General features: G+C 39.4%; 1 long non-coding RNA gene across 1 annotated transcript; it reads right to left on the reverse strand.

Annotated features, from left to right (window-relative positions):
• Positions 1-1637: 1637 nt before the first annotated feature.
• LOC141548431 (uncharacterized) lies at positions 1638-3520 on the reverse strand. Its single transcript, XR_012483942.1, has 4 exons — positions 3281-3520; positions 2622-2715; positions 1986-2355; positions 1638-1727 (listed from the first exon to the last, which is right to left on the reverse strand). It is a non-coding gene; the product is annotated as an uncharacterized LOC141548431 (long non-coding RNA).
• Between the last annotated feature and the right edge of the window lie 6896 nt (positions 3521-10416).

Here is a 10416-nt window from a genome sequence, read left to right on the forward strand (position 1 = left end):
GAGACTGAAATAATGTTAGAAATAAGAGAGAATGAGAGAGAGAGGGGGTATTAGAGATAGAGAGGGATAATGTTAGAGAGTGTCAGAGGGAGATATGGAGAGTTTTAGACAGAGGATAGAGTTTTAGAGAGATGGAGCGTGTTAGAGAAAGCGAGAGAATGAAAGTGTTAGAGAGAAAGAGAGATAGGAGAGTATTAGACGGAGAGATGGAGAGTGTTACAAGTTAGAAAGTTTTAGAGAGATGGATAATGTTAGAGAGAAGATACTATTAGAGAGAGAGTGTGTGTGTTAGATAAAAAAGAGATGGAGACTGTTAGAAGATAGAGACTTTTAGAGAGAAGATAAAGACGGATAGGGAGAGATAGAGTGTTAGAGAGAAGAGAGAGATGGAGAGTTATAGAGAAAAAGAGATGGAGAGTATTACAGAGAAGATAGAGAATGTTAGATATAAAGAGAGATGGAGAGTGTTAGATGGAAAGTGTTAGAGAGAAGATAGAGTGTCAGAGAGAGAGAGATGGAGAGTGATAGAGAAAAAGAGATGGAGAGTATTACAGAGAAGATAGAGAATGTTAGATAAAAAGAGAGATGGAGAGCGTTAGATGGAAAGTGTTAGAAGATAGAGAGTGTCAGAGAGAGAGAGATGGAGAGTGTTAGAGAAAAAGAGATGGAGACTGTTAGAGTGATAGGGAGAAGGATAGAGCTACAGAGAAGATAGGGAGTGTTAGAGGGAGAGATATGGAGAATGTTAGACAGAGGGCAGAGGGTTTTAGAGAGAGATGGAGAGTGTTAGAGTGTAGAGATAGTGTTAGAGATAAGATAGAAAGTATTATATATAGAGAGATGTTCAGTATTAGAGAGAGAGAGAGAGAGAGAGAGAGAGAGGGAGAGGGTTAGAGAGAAAGAGATGTTGGGTATTAGAGAGAAGAAGTTAGAGTGTTAGAGAAAAGACAGATTGTGAGGGAGAGAGAGAGAGATGGAGACAGACCAATACTATGTACTTACCTTTCAAAGTGGGATCTCCCAGAAGATACGCAACTGCTGCCTCGGTTTACAAAACTCTCACGGGCCAGGGAAAGGGTTTTTCTCTCGTCAGCTCCTACAGAGGTAATAGAAAGGAAAGCCGTATTGAATCTTCCAGCAAGTAGCGAGAGATGGAGAGTGTTAGAGAGAGAGACATGGAGAGTTAGAGAGAAATAGTGTTAGAAAGAAAGAGAAATGAAGAGTTTTCAAAAGAAGATAGTGTTTGAGAGAAGATAGAGACCAATACTATGTACTTACCTTTCAAAGTGGGATCTCCCAGAAGATACGCAATTGCTGCCTCGGTTTGCAAAACTCTCATGGGCCAGTGAAAGGGTTTTTCTCTCGTCAGCTCCTACAGAGGTAATAGAAAGGAAAGCCGTATTGAGTCTTCCAGCAAGTAGCGAAAGATGGAGAGAGTTAGAGAGAAGATAGAGACTGTTAGAGAGAGAGACATTGATTATTAGACAGAAGATAGAGAGTATTAGAGAGACAGAGATGGAAAGAATTAGAGACAGTTGGAGAGTGTTAGAGAGAAATAGTGTTAGAAAGAAAGAGAAATGAAGAGTTTTAGAAAGAAGATAGTGTTTGAGAGAAGATAGAGAGATGTACTTACCTTTCAAAGTGGATTCTCCCAGAAGATACGCAACTGCTGCCTCGGTTTGCAAAACTCTCATGGGCCAGTGAAAGGGTTTTTCTCTCGTCAGCTCCTACAGATATAATGGAAAGGAAAGCCGTATTGAATCTTCCAGCAAGTAGCGAGAGATGGAGAATGTTAGAGAGAGAGACATGGAGAGTTAGAGAGAGAGACATTGATTATTAGACAGAAGATAGAGAGTATTAGAGAGACAGAGATGGAAAGAGTTAGAGACAGTTGGAGAGTGTTAGAAATAGTGTTAGAAAGAAAGAGAAATGAAGAGTTTTAGAAAGAAGATAGTGTTTGAGAGAAGATAGAGAGATGTACTTACCTTTCAAAGTGGGATCTCCCAGAAGATACGCAACTGCTGCCTCGGTTTACAAAACTCTCACGGGCCAGGGAAAGGGTTTTTCTCTCGTCAGCTCCTACAGAGGTAATAGAAAGGAAAGCCGTATTGAATCTTCCAGCAAGTAGCGAGAGATGGAGAGTGTTAGAGAGAGAGACATGGAGAGTTAGAGAGAAATAGTGTTAGAAAGAAAGAGAAATGAAGAGTTTTCGAAAGAAGATAGTGTTTGAGAGAAGATAGAGACCAATACTATGTACTTACCTTTCAAAGTGGGATCTCCCAGAAGATACGCAATTGCTGCCTCAGTTTGCAAAACTCTCATGGGCCAGTGAAAGGGTTTTTCTCTCGTCAGCTCCTACAGAGGTAATAGAAAGGAAAGCCGTATTGAGTCTTCCAGCAAGTAGCAAAAGATGGAGAGAGTTAGAGAGAAGATAGAGACTGTTAGAGAGACCGAGAAAAGGAGAATGTTGTAGAGAGAGAGTGGTAGAGAGAAAGATGGAGAGTGTTAGAGAGCAGATAGAGGATATTATATATAAAGAGATGTTGAATATTAGAGAGAGAGTTGGAAAGTGTTAGAGAGAGATGGAGAGTGTTAGAGAGAGACCAATACTGTGTACTTACCTTTCAAAGTGGGATCTCCCGGAAGATGTGCAACTGCTGCCTCGGTTTGCAAAACTCTCACGGGCCAGGGAAAGGGTTTTTCTCTCCTCAGCTCCTACAGAGGTAATAGAAAGGAAAGCCGGATTGAATCTTCCAGCAAGTAGCGAGAGATGGAGAATGTTGTAGAGAGAGAGATATTAGAGAGATGGACATGGAGAGTTAGAGAGAGAAGAGGGAGTGAGTTAGAGAGAAGATAGGGACCGTTAGAAAGAGATAGGGAGTGTTACAGAGAAGATAGCGACTATTAGAGAGATGGAGAGTATTAGAGAAAGAGAGATGGAGAGTGTGAGGCATACTATTACAGAGAAGATCAAGAGGATTAGAGAGAAAGAGATGGAGTGTTAGAAGATAGAGATTGTTAGAGAGATGGAGAGTGTTCAAGAGAAGATACAGAGTGTTAGAGGGAAAAAGGATAGTGGTAGAGAGAAGATAGAAAGTATTATATAGAGATGTTGAATATTAGTGAGAATTCACAGAATTTGAGATAGGGCAGAAATGTAGAAGAAAAGTAAAAGGCAACGTGGCACAAGACTTCAATCAAATGAGCACTAGAGGGGAGTAAGTACAAGACTCTGTATTAAAATTGGAAAATAACACATTTTGAACATTTCACACAGTACCTTTGTTGTTATTCAGCTGTTTTTCAGTGGATTAATTCCGGGGGTTTTGTTGGCAACGAGTCTGGAGTGGCTTGCCATGTCCTTCTCTAGCTCATATTACAGATGAGGAAAGTGAGGTAAACAGGCTCTCCCTCAGGGTCATACACCAAAACCCAGTTGTGTGCTTAGACATAAAAAGGTAGGAATATTAAACATATTCTAAAGCAATTTATACAATAAAATGAGAATGCAGCCAACCAACATAGACCCAGAAGTCAACTGAGTGATAAGCTGAAGGAATATGGATAATTAACTACTAATATAAAATACCCAAATGGACAAAATAAGCAATGGAGATGTTAAAGAATCTTAGGGATTCACCAGCCATTCTGGAGAGCAATCTGGAACTATGCCCAAAAAGTTGTCAAACTGTGCATACCCTCTGACCCAGCATTGCTGCTATTGGGCTTATATCCCAAAGAAATACTGAGGAGCGGAAAGGGACCTGTATGTGCCAAAATGTTTGTGGCAGCTCTTTTTGTTGTAGCTAGAAACTGGAAGATGAATGGATGTCCATCCGTTGGAGAATGGTTGGGTAAATTGTGGTATATGAAGGTTATGGAATATTATTGCTCTGTAAGAAATGACCAGCAGGAGGAATATAGAGAGGCTTGGAGAGACTTAAATCAACTGATGCTGAGTGAAATGAGCAGAACCAGAAGATCACTATACACTTCAACAACAATACTGTATGAAGATATATTCTGATGGAAATGGAAATCTTCAACATAAAGAAGATCTAACTCACTTCCAGCTGATCAATGATGGACAGAAACAACTACACCCAGAGAAGGAACACTGGGAAGCGAATGTAAACTGTTAGCACTACTGTCTATCTACCCAGGTGACTTATACCTTCGGAAGCTAATTAATGTGCAACAAGAAAATGGTATTTACACACATATATTGTATCTAGGTTTTATTGTAACACATGTAAAATGTATGGGATTGCCTGCCAATCGGGGGGAGGGAGGGGGGGATAATTTGGAAAAATGAATACAAGGGATAATGTTATAAAAAAATTACTCATATATATATACTGTCAAAAATTATAAATAAATAAAATTTTAAAAAATGCTAAATATAAAAAAAAGAATCTTAGGGATTCAGCAAACTAGAAGTCATTTACCAAAGCGGAGAAACACCGGACAAATATTTTTAAATGAATTCAAGGAAATATTTAAAGAAACAGTAGTCACAGTACAGGTTTCTTCTTAATCATGGATAAAGATGGCATTCTACTAAGCTTTTCTTTTTCCTGTGACAAACATTGTTTTGACAACCCAAACTAGGGGAAAATAAAAAAAAGAAAAAAACTATAGACTGGTCATTTCACTAATGAATGTTGTTGCAAAAATCCTAAATAAAATCTAAGCAGAGTATTATGGCAATTATTGTGAAAAATCATTCTCTGAACTGTATTTGTACCAGGGTGGTTCATTAGGAAAACAATGAGCACAGTCAAGCCTAGAAACAAACAAAACAAACCACGTGATAATATTAACGCATGCAAAAAAAAAAAAAAAAGGAAATAAAATAATTCTGGCAGGACCTGTTTTTGATAAAGCAATCACTTCTTTTCTTAGATGTTCACTAACCAATGAAAGAGCATATGTCCCAGAAAGTTCAATCATAGGGGCAAATGTTTTACATAGACAAAAATGGTTATATCAGCATTTTTTGTAGTGCAAAGCCCTAGAAACAAAGCAGATACCTATTAGTTAGGAAGTAGTTAAATAAGCTGTGTAAAAAAAAAGGGGGGGGAAGCAAGGTCAAGGAAAATAATCTCACATTTACAGCACTCAGGGAGCTATCTATGCAAATATGGTAGAGGGTAATAGAGGAGGGGGGCTTGTAGCTGACAATTGAATTTTGCTTGCATTTGAAATAGTCAAAGGTGGGGGAAAGAATATACACACACAGAGTATAGAAATACAAGGAGAAGGGGGAGGAAGAAGTAAAAGAAGGGTAGATTAGTTCTTAAAAAAAAAAAAGAACTCTTACAAAATATGAAAATATTTAGAACTTTGAGGTGAGAAAGGATGATAACCTATGGAAGTGTCCAGAAATGAGGAATGGAGAAACGAGTTGTGGTAGCTATAATAGAACACAAATGTGCTAAGTTTCTCAGTCTTATGACCAACTGGGATTCCAGAGGACTTAAGATGACACGTTATCCATGATAAAGGGGCGGGGGAGACTCAGAATGGGTCAACTTTTTAGGAGATGGCTAATATAAAAGTTTGAATGGGTTTGGTTTCTATGTTCTCAAAGGGACGTGGATTGGGGAGGAAGGGTTTAAAAGTAGATCTTAGCTGACTAAAACAAAATGTATTTATTTGGCAAGGCATTAAGTTTTAAAGGACTTGGCCAGGGTCACACAGCTAATAAGTATCAAGTGTCTGAGGTTAGGTTTGAATCCAGATACTCCTGACTCTACGGCTGGCCTTCTATCTACTATATCACCTAGCTGCCCCAAAACAAAATTGGAAAAACAAAAGAATCATAGAGTCATCTGAAGGGGAATAGTAAAGAACATATGCTTTTCCCAACATGAAGCTATTGCAAAAATTGACTATAATCGGACACAAAGGTGTTGCAAACAAAGGTAAAAAGGCAGAAATAGCTTTTTTTAAAAAAAATCAACTCCCTTTATAGAGCATAATACAATAAAAATGTTAGTCAATCTTGGAAACACAAACACAAGGCACTGGTCCAAATGAAAAATTATCCCACTCTTAGGATTTCATCGTTAAAGAACAAATTATAGAAACAATAATTATGTAACAGGAAACCTCATATTGTAGTTTCAGAGATGCAGAAAAAGTAATCCTTAGGAGAAAAATCATTTCCCTAGGAGTGTACACTAACAAAACAAAAACAGAGGACTAATACACTGAACGTTCATTTTAATAAAATTAGAAATCCGACAAGTCAACAAACCTAAAATGTCTATAAGAGGAGATATTTAGAAATCAGAGGAGAAATAAATTGGCAACAAAAACTTAAAGAATTGACAAAATGAAAAGCTACTGATTGAAAAGATGAAAAGTTGATTAAATTGTATCTAATCTGGTTAAAAAGGAAGAAAATCAAATCAAATACAAAATAGGAAATCATAAAGCCAAAAAATTAAAATTATTATAATTATCTTACATTTACATGCCAACAAAACTGAGAATATGCCAAAAATAGAGGAATACAATCCAAAATATAAAATATCCAAACTGACAGAACACCAGATAAAGATAATAATAACCCAATTTAAAAAAAAAACCCAAAGGAAGTTCCAAAGGGGGAAAAATATTGGTCTTGTTTGATTCATAAGAGAATTCTGGAAAATATTTAAAAAACAATTACTATCAATACTTCAAAAATTGAGAAAAAAGACATCTTAGCAGATTTCTTTTACAAGACAGAAAGACAAAGCACAGAAGAACTGTAGATCAATATTAGTAAGGGACAGATTAATGAAACAGACTAGACAATGGGGAATTAGGAACAACGGAACTCTATAACCAAAAATTCCCTATATGATTAAAAACAACTGAGAAAACTCTAAAGTACTCTGGTAGTAATTACACTTGGAGCAGCATTTCACAGTATATCCCATAATACATCTAAATAGATCCATGACCTTAATATTAAGCATCATAGTATATGAATTTGCTTTGCAACATAGAGCATACATATATGCGCATATATACATGCGTGTATATGTGTGTACGACCAGAAGTCATTAGTTTTCTGATTCATACATACTCAAAGGATATGAACAAACCATTCTCCAAATAAGAATTACAAGAAGAAGCTATTCACAACCATATCAGTATACATCACTAATAATGCCATCAAAATAACCTTGAGATTTTAGCTCCCCACTAGAAAAATGTGGCCAAAGATGGAGATAATGAATAGCGGAGGGGTTATAGGAAGACAGGAAGACTAGCATACTCTTGATAGAGTTGCCAACTGGCACAATCACTTTAGAAAGCAAGGTGGAATTATGCAAATAGAGTAACTCAAATCAACTATACCCCTTGACCCAGAGGTTCTATTACTAGGCTTAGACTCCAAGGATGCCATTGAAAGGAAGAAAATCCCTATATCTACCAAAATCTTTATAGCACTATTTTTGCAACAGCAGAGCTTTGGAACAGTTGGGTTTGTGAGTCTGGGAGGTTGGTTATGAAGAGCTCTGAATGCTAAACAGGATTTTCTGTTGGACCCTGAAGGCAATAGGGGACCACTGGAGGTTACTGAGCAGTACCATGTCATCATCAGACCTGTGCTTTAAGAAAATCATTTTAGTAGCTGAATGGAAGATAGATTGGAGGGGGGAGAGACTTGGGGCAGGTGACCAGTCAGCAGCTATTGAGATAATCAAGGCATGAGGTGATGAGGGCCTACACGGGGTAATGGGAGTGGCAGAACATGGGTGAACATATTCAAGAGATGTTACAGAGATAAAACTGTCAGATTATAACAGATTGGATAAGGGGAGTGGTGAGAGAGTAAGGAGTCCTACGTTAGAGCCCAGGACAGGGAGGATGGTGTTGCCCTGTACAGCAAAAAGGGAAGGCGAGACAGGGCATGGTGCATGGAGAGTGATGATAGGCTTGGTTTTGGATGTGTTGAATTTTAAAATGCCTATCAGACATCCTGGATGAAATCGAAAGCTGGCAGTGAGCCAAGGGCAAGAGAGAAACATGTCAAAAGAGAATCAGAACCACAGGAGCTGAGGACGACACCAAGAAAAGTGATGTAGAAGGAGAAGAGAAGAAAGGCCAGGAGAGAAGCCATGGGTCATCTGCAATAAGGGGGCATGATCTGGACAAGGACTGAGAGAAGACCCAGAGAGAAGAGAGGGTCAAGAGGCATCAGCAGTGTCAAAGGCCTCAGAGACCTCGAGGAGAACAAGCATTGAGAAGAGACTGCTGGCTTATTCACAAGGCCCGGGCATATTCAGCAAGTCATTTGCTCAGTAGGTGCTGTGGACAGGAGCACATGCCTTCCGGGAAAATCAAGAGATAGCTAGAAGCAGGGAACTTGACTTAGAACCCCATTCTGCCAGTATGTGTTGCTAGGGAACTCACCTTGCCTCCACAGGAGGTCTAAGTTTCCTCTCCTATAAAAGTAAGGGTCTCATTTTGGGGAAAATCAGGCTCCTACCCATCTATATCCATTTTAATGACAGTTCAATAATGTCACTTACTTAGTTTCATCTAAAAAAAAAAAAGCCTCTTCTTACTCAATCCTCCTTCCCTTTGCCCTAAAATGCAACACACTAGCCTTCTTGCCACATTGAACATGACCCTTGTAAACCCCCCAGGCCTGGATTACTACACTCCCCTTTCATCCCAGCTTCCTGGCTTCTCTCAAAATGTTTCTAAAACAGGCAGCATCCTCCACATCTCTTCCCTTAAAATACTTTTCGAACTTTTGTCTGTGACTTTAACCTGCAATTACAGAAGATGAACCTGTTATTAAACTTGCTCGCGGCTCATATCGGTTTATCCCTGAGCATCGGACGCCAGATGTTTTTGGTGAGAAGAAAATTAATGGCCTAAATAATGAATCAATGGAGGAGCGGTGGCCACAGTCCATCTGCTCTTTAAGCCAAGGCCCTGAGTCAGGCTGGCTTCTGTCTATGTGGAATATTAATCAGCTGAAGAGTTAAACCACCGTCTCAAAGCCATTGTTGGGAGATGCCTCTGGGTGCCCCCGATCCCCTCCTTCTGTAGGCCCTGGCCCCTTTGTGCAGCAAATGAATGGGATGGAAGTACAAAAAGTGAGGAGTACGTAGGGATCTGTATAGGGCTGGTAATTTGGATTTACTGCCCAAAGAGAAAATGACCACATATGAATAGGCAAAGGCCAAGCCCTGGCTTCTGAATTGCTTTACCCCCCTTCAAAAGTTCTAAGGAGACTTCAGGGTCTCATTTTGGGGAAAATCAGGCTCCTACCCATCTATATCCATTTAATGACAGTTCAATAATGTCACTTACTTAGTTTCATCTAAAAAAAAAAGCCTCTTCTTACTCAATCCTCCTTTCCTTTGCCCTAAAATGCAACACACTAGCCTTCTTGCCGCATTGAACGTGACCCTTGTAAACCGCCCAGGCCTGGATTACTACACTCCCCTTTCATCCCCGTTTCCTGGCTGGGTTCCCTCTTCACCTCTTTCCAGATAGCTAAAACTGCACCGTTCACAAATGGAAATGCTAGTGAATTCTGTCTGACATGACCTACCGTCTTCATCTTCTTCACAGCAAGTAACTTGAACAGGTTCGTGTCCATTCCACTGTGAGCTCCTTGAGAGTAAATGGGAAGTCTTTCTGCCCGCCTGTCTTTCTTCTTCCATCCTTCCTTCCTTCTTTCCTTCTTCACTCCCATGTTTCTGCACTTCCTTCCTTCCCTTTTAGCCCAAGTGCTTAGCCCAATGATCAGTACATAGTAAATGCTCCATACCTGCTTAGCGAATGGCTGCCCGACTCAGAAGCCCCACGAAACAGGCAGCCTAGAAGCTTCGACAGAGTTGCCGATGGGCATCCGAAGAGAGCGCTTCCTCGGCCGCCATTCACGGTGCCCGTGAAATCGCTAGTCTGGCCCCAAAGGATAAATGACGGCTTTTGGTTTTTCCTTCTAAAGGAGTTTTACTTTTCTTTATGCTAGAAGGTTCTCCAGAGAGTACACGCAGCTCTTCATTTTCCACCAAGAAAAACAAACGCAACCCATTTACTGAAATCGTTTACCTCTCGGCAGGTATTTCGGGAAACTCCCATCTGCAATTATGGTGTTTTATTGACGATATTGAACTGGACTGTGTAGATTTTAGTATCTCTTGCATGTTTACATGGAATATTCTGAAGCAGCAATTAAAATAATTAAGGAGGGTGAAGAAATCTTTAGCATGCAACAAAGATTTCTGCAAAATGTTAATTTCTGTCAAATAAGTGAATCTATGCACAGATGCCTCCTGACAGAGGCTGTGATTTTGGAGTGCTTTGCATGCCAAATAACTTGTTTACCCCCTCAATGTTGGCCAAGTTTACTGTCAATTTACAAATAATTTCCATTTTGCTGTTTATTCCGCT

This window comes from Sminthopsis crassicaudata, chromosome X (genome assembly GCF_048593235.1).
Source record: "Sminthopsis crassicaudata isolate SCR6 chromosome X, ASM4859323v1, whole genome shotgun sequence".
Taxonomy (NCBI): domain Eukaryota; kingdom Metazoa; phylum Chordata; class Mammalia; order Dasyuromorphia; family Dasyuridae; genus Sminthopsis; species Sminthopsis crassicaudata.